The sequence below is a fragment of the Pinus tabuliformis genome, chromosome 7 (genome assembly GCF_031772625.1).
Source record: "Pinus tabuliformis cultivar Carrire ecotype Pingquan chromosome 7, CPIR1, whole genome shotgun sequence".
Taxonomy (NCBI): Eukaryota; Viridiplantae; Streptophyta; class Pinopsida; order Pinales; family Pinaceae; genus Pinus; species Pinus tabuliformis.
This window is the reverse complement of record NC_142293.1, coordinates 612,957,157-612,973,684: the sequence shown is the minus strand read 5'-3', so window position 1 is coordinate 612,973,684 and position 16,528 is coordinate 612,957,157.

The window sequence follows — 16,528 nt, the reverse complement described above, 5'->3', positions numbered from 1 at the left end:
CACAGGGTTAAGAAGGAATTTTTTTGGGATGGCCTTAAATCAGATATTCAAAAGTTTGTGGCGGAATGTTTGGTTTGCCAACAAAATAAAGTTGAAACAATTAAGACACCGGGTCTATTACAACCTTTATCCATTCCAAGCCAACGTTGGGAGGAGGTTTCAATGGATTTTATCACAGGTTTACCCAAGTCTGAGGGAAAGAGTGTCATCATGGTGGTAGTTGACAGACTTACCAAGTATGCACACTTTTGTGCATTATCACATCCATTTAAAGCCAGTACAGTTTCTACTGCATTTATGGAAACAATTCAAAAGCTACATGGAAACCCAAAGATTATTGTAAGTGACAGAGATCCCATTTTCACTGGAAATTTTTGGACAGAATTATTTTCTTGTCTTGGTACTCAGTTAGCTCATAGCTCATCTTATCATCCTCAATCTGATGGGCAAACTGAGATAGTAAACAAATGTTTGGAAGGATATCTTCGTTGCTTTGTATCTGATAAACAGACACAATGGGTCAAATGGTTGCCTCTGGCTGAATGGTGGTATAACACTTCCTTCCATACAGCAACAAAAATGACCCCATTTATGGCACTTTATGGGTATCAACCACCATCCATCACATCATATTTAAGAGAAAATTCTAAGGTTCAGGCAGTGGAACATCACATCGAACATCAACAACAAGTCCTCCAACTCTTAAAGGATAACCTCGTGTTGGCACAAAATAGAATGAAACAACAGGCAGATCAACATCGCAGTGAAAGAAGTTTTGATGTAGGTGATTGGGTATTCCTACGGCTACAACCATATAAGCAAATGTCCCTCAAGCAAGCTAAGAAGGATAATAAATTATCACCAAAGTATTATGGTCCGTACAAGGTGTTGCAAAAGATTGGTACTATGGCATACAAATTGGAGCTTCCTGCAGCTTCTCGATTGCACCCAGTTTTCCATGTTTCATGTTTAAAGAAGGTTATAGGTGACAAGCTCCCAATTCAAACAATATTGCCAGAACTTGACGAGGAAGGAAAAATTATATTGGAACCGGAAGCAGTCACAGAAACAAGAACTCGACAGCTACGAAATCGATCAATTTCAGAGTATCTTATCAAGTGGAAGAACTTATCCGCTGAAGATTCCACATGGGAGGATGAGAATTTTATGCAGAAGTATCCAGAACTACTCAAGCGTTGAGGACAACACTTTTTTGAAGGAGAGGGGCATGTTGGGTCCCTATAATACTAGTGATTACCCCATTACTATTGTAGTTATACCCCTTATTAATATTGTTGTGCCCCTATTGCCCCCATATTGTTATTACTGTGCCCCATAGAATCCCTCTATTTTTATTTTTGTGGCTTTATATTATTATTGTTAGGTCGGCTGGATTATATTGTGACTCCTTAGACTCCTATATATAGAAAGGAGGTTTTGTCATTTGAATCATCCAAGAATTGTTCATTTATGTAATGTAAAGGAGGTTGCCCCCTCGAAGAGGCTGAATTCTAAGGCGTTGATCTATCTTTTCTATCTTTTCTTGAGCTGGTTTCATAATAGAGATTGGAAGCAGAAGTGGTTTCACTAAGAATTGATTTGGAGAAGAAAACCACTCAGTTCTAGAGCAACCAAATTTCCTCATATTGGAAATTATATTGCAACATTCATAAAGGAGAATCTACTTTTGTTGCAACCACAAGTATAATCGATGATGGCAGTAGAAAAAGTAGCAAGAAGAAGATCTATCAACAAAATAAGAAGCCAAAGAAGGAACTCAAGGAAGAAAATTCAAAGGTGATGCCAAGAAAATCACTTAGAAGATCATTCTCACCTTTGGGTGATGTGAGATGCTATGATTTACATAAACTAGGACATATTGCAGTAAATTGTAGATCCATGCAGAAAGAGAAGAAGTGGTGTAGAAGGTCCTATCAAGCAAACAATCAAGAAAGACAACCCACTTCTTAGAGATCATCCAAAATTAGGTATAATGTTCATTTTTATGGTTATTTCTACTCATGCAATTATTTTGGTCACAATGTTAGTGAATGCAAGTTGCATGTAATGAGCAGTAAAATGAAGGTCAAGAGATTCAAATGTTTTCCTCCATTTCTCAGTCATATTATATGCTACATGTGTGGTAATCTTGGTCATATGGCCAAGTATCGCAAGACTCCAAGACACTTAAGGCCACCAAATCAAAGAATGAAGAATATGAAATGTAGGCCAAATAAGAGGAAAATTCAACATCTGCATGCAAGAGAGAATCTACTCAAAGTTTGGAGGAACAAGGGGCAACAAGGACCGACAAGAAAAAATTGAGGCTTGCATGTCCTCGGCGGGAGCTATGGTGCATCTTGTTTTGCATATAGAACCATTATTGGTGTTGCAATAGCTAGTGAAGTATATGTGAATATATGTGCTTAATGAGAAGTCGTTTTGATGGTTCTTATCTTTTAATGGTGTATTTTTCCCACCAATGATATATTTGTAGAATTTGTTGTGATGAGTGGAGATGGAACATGTTCAGGGGGAGCACTTCATATGCTTCCACTATTTCAGTGGTTTTGATGGCATCATGTTTCCTTGGAGGAGTTGATTATGCATTCCATGTTATGTGTTTAGTTGACATGAGGTTGTTGGAGGAGCTTGAATTTTTGGTTGTGTATGATTATAGTGACTCACATAATTCATGTGTTAGAGATTTGAAGCTTATATGGAGAGAATCTAGAAGCTATTAATTATGGATGTTTTACATGTTGTTGTTGTTGCGACATATGGTGTTGTTGATGACTTTTCATGATGGTAGATAATGTTTCTAAGTATGGTTGTTGATGTGATATTGTTGTTTTCATTAGATCATTACATGCTTGATGTTGATGCTAGTTCTATTTGCATCATAGATATTCATGCTACATATGATGATTATTGTTGTTTCTATGTTCTTTTATAGGGAGATGATATATTGGGCTCATTTTTGTGCCATATGTTGTTGGTTCATGATACTTTTGATACATGCTATTGTTGGGCCACTATACATTGCTTTGTGTTGGTAATTACTATTGTTGATACCTAATTCCATGGTTGATGATTTAGAGAGGTTGATACATGCCTCTTATGTGATGTATATTGAGATTATGTTGCTTCCATAAAGAGGACATGTGGTTGATCATATGATCCATGTACTTGCATTATGAAACTGTATTACACATGTATTGGTGAGAGGATTTTTATGATAGCTATGTATAAGAGAGTCTCATTCTTGTATGTTTCATGTATAACATTGAGATCCATGATTGGAATATGTGTATAATGAATTATGAGAGTTGGTGCAACTATGTATGGGTTTCTAGTAGTGTCAGTACAATCATGTATTTCATGCATTATTCATGTATACTCTCACACTTATCATGGAGAGAACATATAGAGTCATGTATGCATGGAGAGAGAGTTATGTGAGTTATGGTTCAAACATATGTATGGGCTTATGTTGTCATTGCACAATAATCTATTATAATTTTGAAAGCCATGTAATAGGCCTATGAAGCCCTGTACTTTGTTGCATATCATTTGGTCATAGTCATTGGTCGATGTGGAGTATCCTCTTGCATATGGCAAGGAGGCATTGGTAGCTATATATATTAGTTTACATTTAGTCATGGAGATGTTTGCATTTAGTGGAGTATGGTTGGCGATAATGTTGTGACTTGTCATCAGGTATTTACTACTATCATGTATACTTCAGAGAGATGTTGCTTCTAGATAGTCATTATGGTTGCTGATATATGAGTTTTTTGTTGCTAGAGAGTACATTATGGAGAGGATGTATTTGATGTTGTTTTTTTATAGTTTGTTGGGTATATGCTAATGTTGTTATGGAGTTTATCATAGTTGTTGTTGTTAGTTGGTCACGTTATGTTGTTGTTGCTATATGTTGGAGATTTGATATGCTATTACTACTATGGCATGGATTATGTTGTTGTTGCTTCAGGGGAGAGAGCATGTGTTTTAGTTATTGTTGTTGTTAGTTATTTTCATATTTCCTTGGGAGTGAGAGAGTTTATTGTTTGGTATTGATAGGAGATGTATATCTATACTCTAGTGTGTTGTTGATTGGGCGTAGCTTGTGTCCAGGGACAATTTAGTGCACATATTTTTCAGTTATGTGGGGTAGTGTTGTTGTTATTCTTATATTTTAGTCTTGCACTCCATTGTTCATCACCTGCATATGATATTGAGTGGAATATATGTTTTTTTTGATGTATCCCATTGCATGGAGAGGAGCATATAGAATTTTTCCTTAGCATATTTAGCCCTTTTCCATTGATGTCAAATTGGGAGAATGTGAGGATATTGATTAACTTTCAGAGGACAAATTGAGATGATTTATTGAGCTAGGGTTGCCATCAATGCAAAAGGGGGATATTGTTGGCATTGATGTGTGTTGCAATATTGAATATGTGTTGTGTTTGGCATTGATTTCAACCTAGTTTCTTGGGTTCCATGTGATTTTCTTATGCATGTGTATGTGTGGCTGTAGGTGACTTGTGTATGGATAATGTGTAGATGGTCCTTGGCATGTCTACTAGCTTAGAATGGTTTGAAGATCTAATGATCTTCTTGATCCATCTACTGCATACACGTGTTGGTGAATGTTGCAGAGGTTAGATTTGAGGATCCTCGTTGATTAGGTTTCCATGTCCCAGATTAAGTCTCTCATGTTAATGATGTTATACATTGGGTTTGGAGACGATCTATAATATGTGTTAGTGAATTCTTGAGAAGGTTGTAGAGGTTTAGGAGGATGTCTGACATGTTCTAGAGTTGCATACTAATGGTAGAGTTGTTGTGGTGTCATTTGATGGCCTAGGAGTTAGTATGGTTGTTGGTTGGCATCTAAGTCAGCGTAATTTTAATTATGATGATGATAGTGACATGAAGTGACTTGGTGAAGTGTTGTACAAGTATCAGTGACTTCCATAGGTCCTATAGAGGCTTGCTAAGCTCTAGAAGAAATTTGGGAAGGTTATGAGCTGAGGGAAGATGACTTTGACCATCCTCTTCCTAGACGCATGAATGATGGGTCATGAGAGCAACTGAAAGTTCCAAGTCACTCGGGCTTAGGCCTATGCGAGCAACTGAAGAGCTCTAGTTGGGTTTTTCTAGTGTTGTGATTCTGACTGGGATTTTTCATGAAATTTTTTTCGCTTTCCTCGTGCAACTCAACTAATTTTGGTAGTGTTGTGAGGCCTATGGTTAAAATTTTCCAGAAAGATCTAGAGACAAGTTGTGGGATCTCTAGAAGTTGATCAAGGTTGAATATATCAAAATAGTAATGGATTACGTGGTTTTATTTGGTCAAGAAGCCATTCTCAACCAAATCTAAAGCATGTGAAAAGAATTGTTGAGTGGCCTATAACTTGTAGCATTTAATAAATTAGCCATCAGAGAAAAATGATAAGTATAGGAAGGTTTTCATTCTATTCAATTGGTTGTCTTGATAGTGTGAGAGTATGCCATTGTTAGTTCATTGAGAGTAAGTAGAGATTGCAACAACTAATCATATAGTTTTTGTAGAGTTATATCATAGAATCTCATGGAGAAATCAGAGATAGATATGAGAAGAAGATTCATAATTTGTGTGTTGTTTATGGCATAGAATTGGTAGCTTATGGTGTGTTTGAGAGTAGAGTTTGTTATGCGAAAAAGAGAATAGTTTCCCTCCTCGAGGTCTGAGTTTCTGATTCAGATTTTATGTGCAGAATGATGGTATTGTTGGGTTGCTCATGTTGAGAAGATTGAGAGGCTAGTATGAAAATGAATGAAACTTGGTTCACATAGAGGAATTGAAGGTGTGGAGGATTCAAAGTAGATAGTGATTTGGTGGATTTAGTAGAAGGAGCATATTTCTCCATCCAATAGGTGCTAGATAGTCCAATGGGAGTTGGGTGAGGATTGTTGATCATGGTGGCCTTCGGCAGATGGTAGTCTCTAGATCCGTGAGAGAATATATTTCCTAACTGATAGATGCCAACATACTATGAAGGAAGTCAAGTCTTCCATCTTATGGTCATAAGCTAATCCATGTAAAATCTTGTTCAACAAATTAATAGAAGGATTGAGCAGCACATCAGCAGTAGGGTGGTTTTCTCCCAAAAAGGTTTTCACCACCAGAAATACTTTTGTCTTCATGTGTGGCTACTTGTGTTGATTATTATGCTTTGATTTTATTGTTACTTTCATGTTTTAATAAGAAAATATTGTGGATGGTTTTTTCAAAGATAATCTGGGAAAAAAATAAATTTGATATAAACGGAATCACTATTGATTCACCCCCCCCCCTCAATAGTGAACTAGTTTCCAACAATTGGTGTCAAAGCAAGTTCTCTTCAGTGAAGCTTGACTGCTTGGAGAGTAGATTGTGGATCATGGCTAGAAGAAATAAGAGGATGTCTCAAAAGAAAAAGGGTTTGAAGAAGGAAAATATTTAGTCTATTGCAAATGAATAAGCAAATTCTGAAATCTTAGCCAAAACAGTTGCATCATGAGGTAATATGTTCAAATAATTTTTTAATTATGATTCTAATGATTCTATTGCGTCACATAGTGAAGAGGAGAATGATGTTTCCCTTGTTGAGATTGAATATGAATCACCAATGGTTGTAATAAAATAATTAGTTGTTGAAGTGGATAGACTAACCACTACATGTAAAGATCAGAAAAGACTTTTGAAGATTTCGGATGAGAAGGAAAATGGGCTAAGAGAAGAAACCAATGGATTTAAAATTCAGATAGAGGAGGAAAAGAAGATAGAATATGATATGAAGAATAAATATAGATAAATGGAGGAGGAATGTGAGACATTGGAAGCAGAAGTGGTGTCATTAAGAAGTGATTTGGAGAAGAAAACCACTCAGTTTAAGAGCAGCCAAATCTCCTCATCTTGCAAATCAAATTGAAGCATTCATAAAGGAAAAACTATTTTTGTTGCAACCACAAGTATAATCAATGATGATAGTATGAAAAAAAGGAGGATGGAGAGCCATCAATAAAACAAGAAACCAAAGAAAAAACTCAAGGAATAAAAACCAAAGGTGATGCCAAGAAAATAACCTAGAATATCATTTTCACCTTTGGGTGATGTGAGATGCTATAATTGCTAGAAACTAGGACATATTGCAGCAAATTGTAGATCCATGCAGCAACAGAGGTAGTGGTGTAGAACGTTCTATCAAGAAAAAAAGCAAGAGATACAACCCACTTCTTGGAGTTCAACCAAAATCAGGTATAATGGTAATTTTTATGGTTATTGCTACTCATGCAATGATTTTGGCCACAAGGCTATTGAATGCAGGTTGCATGCAATGAGGAGTAAAAGGAAGATCAAGAGATTCAAATATTTTCCTCCATTTATTGGTCATATCAAATGCTACATATGTGATAATCTTGGTCATATGGCCAAGGATTGAAAAACTCCAAGACACTTAAGGCCACCAAATAAAAGAATGAAGAATATGTAAAGTAGGCCAAACAAGAGGACAATTGGACATCCACATGCGAGAGAGAAGCTACTCAAAGTTTAGAGGAAGAAGGAGAAACAAGGATCAGCAAGAAGAAACTGAGGCTTGCATGGCCTTGGGGGGAGTTATAGTGCATCTTGTTTTTCATATAGAATCATTGTTGGTGTTTCCATAACTAGTGAACTATATGTGAATGTATTTGCTTGTTGAGAAGTTGTTTTAATGTATGCAACTAGGGTTTAGATGATGCTTATCGTTTGATGGTGTATTTTTGCTTCTAATTATATATATGTAAATTTTTTTGTGATGAGAAGAGATGACACGTGTTTAGGGGGAGAACTTCATATAATTCGAGTATTTTAGTGGTTTTGATGGCATAATGTTTACTTGGAGGAATTGGTTATGCATTCCATTCTATGTGCTTAGTTGACACGAGGTTGTTGCGGGATCTTGCATTTTGTTTTGTGCATGGTTATAGCCACTCACATAATTCATCTGTTAGATATTTTCAGCTTATATGGAGAGAATCTAGAAGTTGTCCATGATTGATGTTTTTCACTTTTTTGTTGCTGCTACATATGGTGTTGTTGATGAATTTTTCTAAGGGCAGATGATGGTTCTATGTATGGTTGTTGATGTGAAATTGGTGTTGTCATTACACCATTACATGCTTGTTGTTGCTGCTAGTTCCATACACATTATAGATATTCATGCTATATATGATGATTATTTTTGTTGCTATGTTTCTCTATAGAGAGCTATATAATGGGATGATTGGTGTGCCATATGTTGTTGATTCATGATATTCCTGATACATGATTGTTATTGTTGTGCCACTATACATTACTTTGTATTGGTATTACTATTGCTGATATTTGATTCCATGGGTGGTGATTTGGAGAGGATGGTACATGTATCTTATGTGATTTATATTGACATTATATTTCTTCCATAAATATGACATGTGGATGATCATATGCTCCATGTCCTTTCATTATTACATTGTATTAGACATGCATTGGTGAGAGGAGTTTTATGATAACTATGTATACAAGAGTTTCATTCTTGTATGTTTCATTCCCAACATTGAGATCCATGTTTGGAATATGTGTATAATAAGTTATGAGAGTTGTTGAAACTATGTATGGGTTGTTAGTAGTGTTGGTACAAAAATTTATTTAATCTATTATTCATGTATACTCTCACACTTATCATGGAGAGACTATCTAGAATCATGTATGCATGGAGAGAGAGTCATGTGAGTCATGGCTCAAAATATGTATGGGATTATGTTTTCATTGTACAATCATGTGTTATCATTTTGGAAGTCATGTAATAGGCCTACAAATCCCTCTACTTTGTTGCATATCATTTGGTAATAGTCATTGATTCATGTGGATTATCATCTTGCATATGGCAAAGGAGGAATTGGTAGCCATATATATTAGTTTACATTCAGTCGTGGAGATGTTTTCATTTAGTGGAGTATGGTTGGTCATATTTGTTGAGTCACGAAATAAGTATGTAGTTACTATTAATCTCATCATCCTTTTCCTTTATTCTTATCTTTTCCATATCTTTATGCACTAATATATTGAGGAATTATGGTAAGAAGTGAAGGAATTATTTGCAGTTACGATTTAGCTAACTTTTACCCTTCTTATGCAGGAAAGCGACAAAAGGAATGATTGTTGTTCCCTGACGTTGGAACAACAAAATCCGACAAGCAAAGGAAGAAATGAGTCAGTTGCGGATAAGGCTGAGAGCGAATCAGAGGGATCAATGTGGAATAGGAAAGATGTCTGAAGTTAGAAATCAGTTGCGAATCCCTCAGGATCGGGAGATCCCGAGGGATCACATTTACTATTTATCTTTTACCCTTTATGATTATAAAAGGAGACGATTGTATGAAGAAAAGGGGGGATTCTCTATTATTTTCAAATTGTAATTTGAATTACAAACTCTCGTTGTTGAAAGAACACAACTATATTGTAATGCTCTTTAAGTTCGATAATTAATATATAACTAAAAGTTGTTGTTCCCTCGCGTTATCTGAAGTAGTTTAGCAGTGTTCGTTGGTGGCTAAGGGCCTAGCCTCTAGTGGATTTAACTACTTTCTTTGTGTCATACATTTCCAATTCTTGCAAGTGTGATTGGTTTGATAATTTTCCTGCTTTCTATGATTTTATCTCCTTCGCTATTTATTTCTTGTATTGAAAGTATATCTCTGCTTTATATGATTTAAAACACTATCGTTTGATTCAGTTTCTCTTCATTACAGATTAAGTTACTTAGATAAGTATTCGAATTGATTTAATCAACTGTAAAGAGTTTGATTATTGCTTTCGAACCAACCAGTGTGGTTCATCGTCAGGACAAGTTGAAGAAACAGATCAAGCTCATCTTGTTAAATAGTCTGAGCGGAGCCTCCAACAACTATCTTCTCTAATGGCTAGTTTGACTCTAGGACAGGGGTCAAAATTATTATATTCGTTTAATTATTCTTGAGGGTAATTGGTTCAAGACTTAATTATTAAAAATTATAAGTTAATTAATAATTTAAAGGAAAGGTAGTTAAATAAATGACCTTATAATAATAGAATAAGTTAAATGCCTAAAAAATATATAAAGTAATATAAAAAATAATAATTTTATTTAAATTTTATTAATAAATAAAATAATAATTTTATTTAAATAAAATTATTATTTTATTTATTAATAAAATTTAAATAAAATTATTATTTTTTATATTACTTTATATATTTTTTAGGCATTTAACTTATTCTATTATTATAAGGTCATTTATTTAACTAACTTTCCTTTAAATTATTAATTAACTTATAATTTTTAATAATTAAGTCTTGAACCAATTACCCTCAAGAATAATTAAACGAATATAATAATTTTGACCCCTGTCCTAGAGTCAAACTAGCCGTTAGAGAAGATAGCTGTTGGAGGCTCCGCTCAGACTATTTAACATGATGAGCTTGATCTGTTTCTTCAACTTGTCCTGACGATGAACCACACTGGTTGGTTCGAAACGCGTCGACAAATGATATTCCATGTGATTTTCGCCAAAGAATCTTTCTCTAACTTGATATGGATCACAGAAGCCTGAACTCTATTTTTGATTATTGCTATCGGACTCTCAGATTGATATCATTGCTATTAGGATTATTTAATAAAGATTGAGTTTGATTTGGATTAAAATCAGTTCAGAAGAGATGAGTTATTGCTATTGTACTCTCAACTGATGTTGTTGTTACATGAATTGCTATAATATTTGATTTTGTTAGAGGATTGAGTTTTCTTTAATAATTGCAATTGGAATTTATTAGATGCATCCGTTTACTCTTGTATTGAAAGATATATACTACAATTTAGGAAACATTATCGTCTGAATTAATAGCAGCCACATACTGTGTACACTCTGAAATAAGAGGACTTGCTTGGGTTGATGATTAATGTGGGATAATTAGGAGTTTTAAAAGACACCTTTTATCAACCAACATTTTGCTGCCATTGCCATTTACAAAGAGTGACGTATATCTGATAATTGCTGTTGAGGAAGAATTGGGTATTGAAAACGGAAGGTAAGAACCTACGTAATGAGCAAGTAAAGTGCTTGCTCCTCCACCCGCTTTTTAGCACAATTACAGAAAACTGAAGTAGGTATTTGATGCTTTTCTATTGAGAGAGAACTGGGTATTAAAAACGGAAGGTAAGAACCTGCATAAGGAGCAAGTAAAATGCCTTCTCCCTCGCCCACTTTCTAGTAGAATCATTAGAAACTTAGGGTAGAGATAAACATTTGAATTGTTTGCATGAATGACTAAGAAGAAAAGACCTGAAAGCAATTCGATTCCACTACCGAAACCTGAAAAATCTAAGGGACCGGTGACCCTTGGACGATCAACTTTCATAGACGACATCTTAAAGAAAGCTGAATATCAGCCATTAGTAGGTCCCCGAACTATTGCTTCCAGAAAACCTACTGTCTCCCTTCGAGCCAGAAGCTCACCATCTATAGCCTACGCTAAGCTCCACAGTAAAATAGAAGGAACTGTGCAGAGTTTTCAAGAAATTGAAAATTCACACCCAATTCCCTCACGAGAAGGGAATGCTTGTAATATTCATGAAGGAGGAGGAGAAACAGGGGAAACAGAGGAACCAAGATCCCCTTACGTAGTAATTGAACAAAGGACACCCAATATCCGAGATTGAGGGAGTGTTGTTAAGATCATTTCTACCCCTTCTAGACATCCTAGGGATAAATCTCTAGCTCCAGAGATCCAGGAAGGGTACTGGCATATATTTGATCAAGTGGCCAACAATCCACAAGCACCCCAGAACTCTACATTATAGTATCCCATCATTGAAACAGCTGTCAACACACCCATGAAAGCTATCCCCTTACAAAATATTCCCACCTTTCATGGACTCACATCAGAGGATCTAGATGCATTTCTGTTTGAATTTGATGTATTATGTCAGGTTTAAGATTACACCACCGACCTTGAGAAACTAAAGTTGTTTCCCTCTACGTTAAAAGGAGTAGCCCTGCGTTGGTGTATGAGACTAGGTGAGGGAACCATAAATGATTGGGATCAAATGAAAATCGCTTTCCTTAAAAAATATCAGGACTATTGTAGATCAAGGGAACTAAAAGATGAAATATTCCAAATGGTAGCAAGACCTAGTGAAACGTTGGAAGAGTATGTGGAGCATTTTCAATATAGCCTCCAAAGTTATCCCTACGCAACTCTGCCTTTGCCTAATAATGTGCTAAAAACTACACTGATTAAAGTGATGAAAGAATAATGGATAGAGACATTAAATATTATGGTTAAAGGTGATATATATCAAGAAGAATACCCTAACATTATTAATTTGTGTATTAGGTTCTCAAGAGGCAGTACGAGATTGAAACTTGCAGAACATGATATGACCACCAATGACAGTAAAATCTCTGGTAGAAGCATTACTCATGTAGAAATCGACAACTTGCTAGAGGATCTCAAAACAGATATCTTAGGAACTTTGACGACACAATTAGACATCATGCAAGCCAAGCAGAAGCAGGTTGAAGCAAAACAGAACTTGGTGATATTTTTCCCTTGATGCAGAAAGAAGCATAGTCATAAAGAATGCTCACTGGATATGGTACAGACCTGTGCCATATGCACTAAAGATCATGCTACAGAAAGTTTCCCATCGCTCCCAAGGTTAAAAGTAATCTTTAAGGAGGTAGACAAAGAAACAAAACCAGTCTACCTACTAAATCAGCGTCGCCAACGACAAGCACAACAAACAGGTATGCTTACTGACCCATATTCTTTCTTTCAGTGCCCACAATATAATGCTCAACAATACACAGGAGCTATGTGGCAAAACCAACCACCTTTTCCTAATTGGTCACAACAACCATTCTCTATGCCACCTTGGTCCAATCAATCAAATCAAAATAATAGTTGGCCAAATTCCCCTTCCCACCATTTTGGTAGAACAATACATATCCATCCGAATGGCCACCCTCCACTTCATAGAACCAGAACTGGCAGTGAAGCTGGCAAAGACCTACAAACCAGCCAGCAGGAACAATTCCCCTATCTCAACATACATTACCAGCACCTTACACATTGTAGCAGAACCCTCAACCCAATCTACGACCACAACTCCCAACCTAGCCCAACTCAAATTCCAACAATAGAACCATCCAATATGTACAAATTATTGAAGGTCCGGAGCCAGAAACTGAGTTGAGGGAGTGTAATGAAATCAAATTAAGGTCTGGATGGATAATTGAGTTAGAGGGGGATAAAAAAATGCAAATAGAAGATCTGTTACCTGTAGAACAAACACCTCAAATGGAGAATATGGTTAAATAGAAAAGCCACAATCAAACTATTACCTCTTCTCCACCATTGCCAGAGAGATTGATTATACCCGCCCAATAGAATATCTTGATTTCGATATTCTAGGAGAATTAAAAAATCTTTGTGTAAAAATACGCCTCCTCCAGGCTATTCAGGACATTCCAATTTATGCAAAAAGTATTAAGGAATTGTGTAGTAAAAAGCCTAAGAGGAAAATAAAAACAACCCCAGCTGTCCATGTAGTCAGAACTTTATGTGATTTATTATCTGGCAGAGAAACACCAGTGAAATATGAGGACCCAGGAAACCTTATAGTCACAGTACAAATAAATGGATGTTCCTTCCCAAATGCATTAGTTGATTTAGGAGAAGCCATTAATATTCTCACAACAACAACCTATCAAAAACTTGGCATTACAGCCTTGGATCCAACTATGACCTTACTGGAACTTGTTGATCAATCAATTGTCAAACCAGAAGGGACATTATAGGATGTAATGGTGTCTGTAGATTCTTGGGAATACCTAGCAGATTTCTTGATAATTAATCCTAGAAACCGGCTAGATGGACATCCCCTAATTCTAGGAAGACCTTGGCTAGCAACTACAGATGCTTACATAAGCTATCGAGCAAGCAGTATGACAATAGTAAGGGGAAGTAATGTGAAGAATATAGCTTTATATCCCCCAGCTCAGCCAAGCCTAACAATAATAAAAATTAGAAAACAACATGTATCATATTTAACTGAAAACATTTGATCACCGCTAACTGTAGAAGATGGTCTAGAATTTAAGGATCAAACAAAAGATGACATCATTAACACTTACATTAACCAACCAAATGTTGTATCCAATCTAAAATGTCATATGATCGAAGCAGCCCTGGACAACGAAATTGAAGAAGATCCCTTAAAAGATATTAATGACCAGACAATACCAACAACTACCGTTTATAATAGCAAACCCATTGAAATTGAGCCACGGAAAGTCCTAAACATCAACAAAAACCTGACTGATGACCAGGAGCAGAGGGTTTTTCCACTCCTTAGAAAATTTTAAGAGGCTTTGGCTTGGGATTACTCAGATATGAAAGGGACTAATCCCCAATTATGCATGCACCACATCCATATAGAGAAAGATGCAAGGCCCATTTGATAACCTCAACGGATGTTAAACGCTCACCTTAAAGATGTTGTTAAAGATGAACTACAAAAACTGTTAGATGTAAATTTCATCTATCCAATATCTGATAGCAAATGGGTTTCTCCATTAGTTGTGGTGCCTAAAAAAAATGGGAAGTGGCGTATATGTGTCGATTATAGAGAGCTTAATAAAGCAACCCAAAAAGATAATTTTCCCCTCTCGTTCATCGACCAAGTCTTGGACACACTGGTAGGTAAGAAATTCTTCTCTTTCCTAGATGGCTTCAATGGCTACAATCAAATCCAAATTGCCCCTGAAGACCAGGATAAGACTACCTTCACTTGCCATTTACTTACAAGGTCTTACCTTTTGGACTATGCAATGCACCTGCCACATTCCAGAGGGCCATACTCAGCATTTTTTCAGACTTGATAAATGAGGGACTCGAGGTGTACATGGATGAATTTACACCCTATGGAGATGACTTCGAGCCGGAATTACAAATGCTAGAGAAAGTTATGCAAGGATGCATTGCTACCAGGCTCTGCTTAAGCCATGAGAAATGCCACATGATGATGACCAAGGGCATCATCCTGGGTCACTACATTTCAGCAGCTGGAATTAAGGTAGATCCAGAAAAAATTTAGATAATTCTCTTAATATCTACCCCCTCCACACAAACTAAGGTACATAGTTTTTTGGGATTTTCTGGATATTATAGAAGATTTATAAAGAATTTCTCCCAAATTCTTGCACCATTATATGCATTAACAGGAAATACTGATTTCATTTGGACTGACAAATGTGACATTGTTTTTGAAGATTTAAAATGGCTAGTAACAATAGCCCCAGTATTACAAGGCCCAAACTGGGATTTGCCATTTCAGATCTCATCCGATGCATCAGATACAGCCATTGGAGCAGTTCTCGACCAAGAAGAGGATAAGAAACCATATGCGATATACTACATCAGCAAAAATTTATCTCTTGCTGAGTTGAATTACATTATGACCGAAAAAGAATTTCTAGCTGTAATCTATGCTATTAACAAATTCAGACATTATATAATATGATACCCTGTGGTTTTGTATACTGATCACTCTGCTATTAAATATTTAGCTAATAAACCTATTACAAATGGAAGAGTGACATGATGGTTGATCCTTTTGCAGGAATTCGACATAACAATCAAGGATTGACCAGGAAAGGAAAATCCAGTGGCAAACTTCCTCTCACGTATACCAAAGACAGATGACTCGGCAGCAATAGAAGACCAGTTCCCTGATGAGCACTTATTTGTTGTAACCGTGAAAACACCGTGGAACGTGAATGTTGCAAACTACCTAGCAGTGGGAAAATTACCCAAGAACTTGACACTCAGTGAAAGAAAACAAATAGTACAACGTAGCACTCGGTTCTCCTGGATCGAAGGATACCTCTTTCACACAGGAGCTGATATGCATATTCGAAGGTGTGTTAGGGAAGACGAAATCTTTGACATCCTAAAAGCTTGCCATGATGGACCTTGCGATGGAAATTTTACAGATTGCAGGACTGGTCACAAAGTCTTACAGATGGGCTATTATTGGCCCACGATTTTTAAGGACACCAAGAAGTTTGTCCAGACATTCGATAGCTCCCAAAGAATGTGCCACCCTGGATAGTCTGATGAAATGCCCCTACATCCATAGTTAGTCATCAAACCTTTTGAATGTTGGGCATTAGATTTCATTGGCCCAATAAACCCATCATCTAATCAAAAGACATATATACTAGTTGCAACAGAATATGTGACTAAATGGGTGGAGGCAGAAGCATTACCAAGGGCAACGGAGGACTCAGTAATCCATTTTATTTTCCAAATTTTCGTGCGGTATGGCTTGCCTAGAGAAATAATCTCAGATGGGGGGCCATAATTTGTAGGCCATAAGATGGCTGCAACATTTAAAAATCATCATATCATGCACAGAATCACATCTCCATACCA